The sequence below is a fragment of the Bombina bombina genome, chromosome 6 (assembly GCF_027579735.1).
Source record: "Bombina bombina isolate aBomBom1 chromosome 6, aBomBom1.pri, whole genome shotgun sequence".
In the NCBI taxonomy this organism is placed as follows: domain Eukaryota; kingdom Metazoa; phylum Chordata; class Amphibia; order Anura; family Bombinatoridae; genus Bombina; species Bombina bombina.
The window spans coordinates 889303762-889308298 of NC_069504.1; positions in this window are offsets into that span (position 1 = coordinate 889303762).

The window sequence follows — 4537 nt, forward strand, 5'->3', positions numbered from 1 at the left end:
AGCTTAGACTTTGAAGTAACGTCAGCTGACCAGGATTTAAGCCATAGCGCCCTACGCGCCTGTATAGCAAAACCTGAGTTCTTAGCCGTTAGTTTGGTTAAATGAAAAACGGCGTCAGAAACAAATGAATTGGCTAGCTTAAGCGCTTTAAGCTTGTCAAGTATATCATTCAATGGAGTTTCTACCTGTAAGGCCTCTTCCAGAGACTCAAACCACCAGAAGGCCGCAGCAGCAGTGACCGGGCAATGCATGCAAGAGGCTGGAGAATAAAACCTTGTTGAATAAACATTTTCTTAAGGTAACCCTCTAACTTTTATCCATTGGATCTAGGAAAGCACAACTGTCCTCGACGGGAATAGTTGTACGCTTAGCTAGGGTAGAAACTGCTCCCTCCACCTTAGGGACCGTTTGCCATAAGTCCCGTGCAGCGGCATCTATTGGAAACATTTTCTTAAAAATAGGAGGGGGAGAGAACGGTACACCTGGTCTATCCCATTCCTTAGTAATAATTTCTGAAAACCTTTTAGGTATTGGAAAAACATCAGTGTAAACAGGCACTGCATAGTATTTATCCAATCTACACAATTTCTCTGGCACTATAATGGTGTCGCAGTCATCCAGAGTAGCTAAAACATCCCTGAGCAACATGCGGAGATATTCAAGCTTAAATTTAAATGTAGACATATCAGAATCAGGTTGAAGCATCTTCCCTGAGTCAGAAAAATCACCCACAGAAAGAAGCTCTCCTGCCTCAGCTTCTGCATATTGTGAGGGGATATCAGACATAGCTACTAAAGCGTCACAGAGCTCTGTATTTTTTCTAGTCCCAAAGCTGTAAGGGTATGATCCATAACTGCCGCCATGTCTTGTAAAGTAAGCGCCATGGGCGTGCTGAATGTACTTGGCGCCACTTGATCGGGAGTCCCTTGAGCGGGAGTCAAAGGTTCTGACACATGGGGCGAGTTAGTCGGCATAACTTCCCCTTTATCAATTTCCTCTGGTGATAAATTTTTTAAAGACAGAATATGATCTTTATAACAAAAGTAAAATCAGTACATTTGGAACACATTCTAAGAGGGGGTTCCACAATGGCTTCTAAACATAATGAACAAGGAGTTTCCTCTATGTCAGACATGTTTAAACAGACTAGCAATGAGACCAGCAAGCTTGGAAAACACTTTGATAAATGTAAACAAGCAAAAAATAAAAACGGTACTGTGCCTTTAAGAGAAACACTTTTTGTCAGAAATTGAAAAAGTGATAAAAAGCAGTAAATCTTACGAAATTTTTACAGTGTGTATAATAGACTAACAGAGCATTGCACCCATTTGCAAATGGATGATTAACCCCATAGTTTCAAAACCGGATAAAAAAAACCCGACATAAACGTTTTTTTTAACAGTCACAACAAACTGCCACAGCTCTGCTGTGGCCCTACCTGCCCATACAATTACTTTTGAAGACACAAAAACCCTTTTGTAGAGGTCCTAAGTGTTCAGGGGACTCCTTCAGGGAAGCTGGAAGTCTCAAGCTGCAAAAACTACTGCACGATTTAGGCCTGAAATTAGGCCCCTCCCAACCTGTACTCACAGTGAGAGGGCCATAAAAAACTATCCCTAGGCAAAATCTAGCCAGCCATGTGGAAAAAACTGGGCCCCAATAAAGTTTTATCACCAATATGTAGAAAAAAATGTTTAAACACTTCCAGCAAACGTTATCTTATTGTCAGTAATGTGAGAAATTAATAAGAATATTACCTTTTACAGCAAGCATGATACTAGTCGTTATTAAATCACTGTAATCAGGCTTACTTTAAATAAATCCGGTATTAACAGCATTTTCTAGCATATTCATTTCTCTAGAAAAATTTAAACTGCACATACCTCATAGCAGGAGACCCTGCACGGCATTCCCCCAGCTGAAGTTACCTCATCTGTTCTGTTATGTGTGAGAACAGCAATGGATCTTAGTTACAACCTGCTAAGATCATCAAAAACCACAGGCAGACTCTTCTTCAACTTTCTGCCTGAGGCTAAAACAGTACAACTCCGGTACCATTTGAAAATAATAAACTTTTGATTGAAGATAAACTACATAAATTCACCACATCTCTCTAGCTACTTCCTATCGTGTCGAGAGCTGCAAGAGAATGACTGGGAGTGGCAGTTAGGGGAGGAGCTATATAGACAGCTCTGCTGTGGGTGATCCTCTTGCCGCTAAATGTTGGGAAGGAGAATATCCCACAAGTAATGGATGATCCGTGGACTGGAGACACCTTACAAGAGAAAAATGTACTCTTAATAAGATTATCTATTTCAAAGCACAATCATAATTTGAACCTTGAATAATTTTAAGTGTTCCAATAATAAGCTGTAGACGAAGTCCTACAGTCTCTCAGAACTTTCATTGCCTTTGCATTGCAGTGTGTCAGCCTTTTACGAGAATTAGCTAGTTACAGGATCTTATAAGGAAATGGATACTCGCTGAGGGTATTAATATCTTTGAGAATACGGGTAGCCATTTCAACAGCATGCTGGAAAGTTATTTACAAATGATGCTTGTACATCTGTCAGTTCAACTGATAATTATATATACGGTTTTTCTCATTGATGTAATGTTTTCCACCAATTTCACCAACAGACTAGAAACAGTCTCTGCTAAACCTCAGAGGAGAAGGATTAGCTCGACCAGCTTTATTAAAACAGATTAAATATAATTTACTATGGGAAACACCAAATTACAGCAGGTAACGGTAAGGGAGAGTCAACAAAATGCGCACAAACAACCATCTTAATACCGGAGGACGATGAAACTAGTATACAACACAGGTCCTTAGTGTAAAAGCAGAAAGAATACAGTACCAAGTCACTACTGTTCCCTCCAGGGGAGGAGTAAACTACACAGCCAACAGAGTTATAGGGAGGAATGGGAATCAAACAAATCAACCAATCAGTTCAAAGCATGGCACTTTACAGTCACACTTAGTCACTAAACTTTATAGTTTCCATGGAGATGTAACGCTGAAAGATGCTATTCACAGCAAGAAACTCCATCAACCTTTTTAATAAGATGGTAACATGCCTTTCCAATGACAATCAAGCTATTATTCAGTAATTTTTGAAACACCCAAGGTTAGGAGAATTAAAGGGACAGTAAACACCTTGTAATTACAAGACATTTCTGTTATGTTGCTATAAAATAACATCAGCCAAGTCTAAACGTTTGTAAAACAAACATCCTTTTTACTGCAATTATTTTTCAATAAACTCCACCCACCATTTTCCTTATTTGGAGAAACTAATCTGGGCTTAAATCTACAGAATACAAGGTTAGCCACGGTAATAAAGTTAGTAGAAAGTGCATTGTTTTGCAGCTGTTATTTTATAAAGCCAAATATGGACATATATGTAGCAGTGTTGAGAAGCCTTGAGAAGTCAGCAATTGCTGTATGTGCCGTCCATTAAGCGAAACAAACCAGTTCTACTACTAGGAAAAAATATTAAAAATGCAAATGGTACCCTCATCAGTACTGACAACCCCAAGGGCAGAAAAGGATAGCATAGTGAATTATTCAACAATTTACACTGACCGAAAAGGAACATCACACAACTCACTTTGATTTGTATGCTCATTGCCTACTGAGTGTGTGATTTTCGCTTTAGTTATTGTACTGCACTCTACTTCTCTATATCTGATTGTTGGGGGATTGAGATGGTTTTGTTTTCCTGCTCCGAAATGTTTGATTTGAATGCTCACTGATCTCTTTCAAGATTCAAATATTTGCTAGGAGGGATAAGAGGAAAACAAGCTAGCTCACTTCTAAACAAGAGAAATTAAAGAAAGAGGAGGTTATACAATTAAGCTCACTGCTAAATGGAGGACTAAGGCACATCACAAAATGTACTGCTCACAATTAGGAGTAAATGGGTAAACAATTTAGTCACATGTTTGCTTTTGAACAGATAGGAGAAAAGGGGACAAAATAAACTGAACAATGACTAAAAAGGGAGAGAATGTTAGGACTCATACTGCTCACCAATGATTCGCAGAGAAAGAACATCCAGATTTTCCACCCACCCAGGCAAGAGAAGGGGGAGATCCCTACTGTACTGCAGTGGCAACTGAATAGGAGACTTTGCACTCATATGGAACTAACAATGAAATAAGTGGAAAATATTTAACTCTCCCACAACTTTGCAATGAATATCACACTACAGCCAAAATTTTTATATTTCACTTTCAGATGTCCCATTCCCCCCCCCCCAAAAAAAAATGCTGCTTTTTATATTACCACTTTTGTTTTTTAAGTTTCTCCAGTAACACACTGCATTCTGTAGTTCTCCATCTAACACACTTGCTTAGATGTGCATTATAAATGATAGTTTAAGTACTTTGTGGCCCTTGGAGATGTGAGCTGGAATCCCTGAATAGCCCAAAGCAATGAAAAAGTGGAAATATGTGCAACACTTGCCCAAAATACAAACAATACGAAAAAGGTGTTCATCTTAGAGGGCAGTAAAAGAAATGTATAAAAATA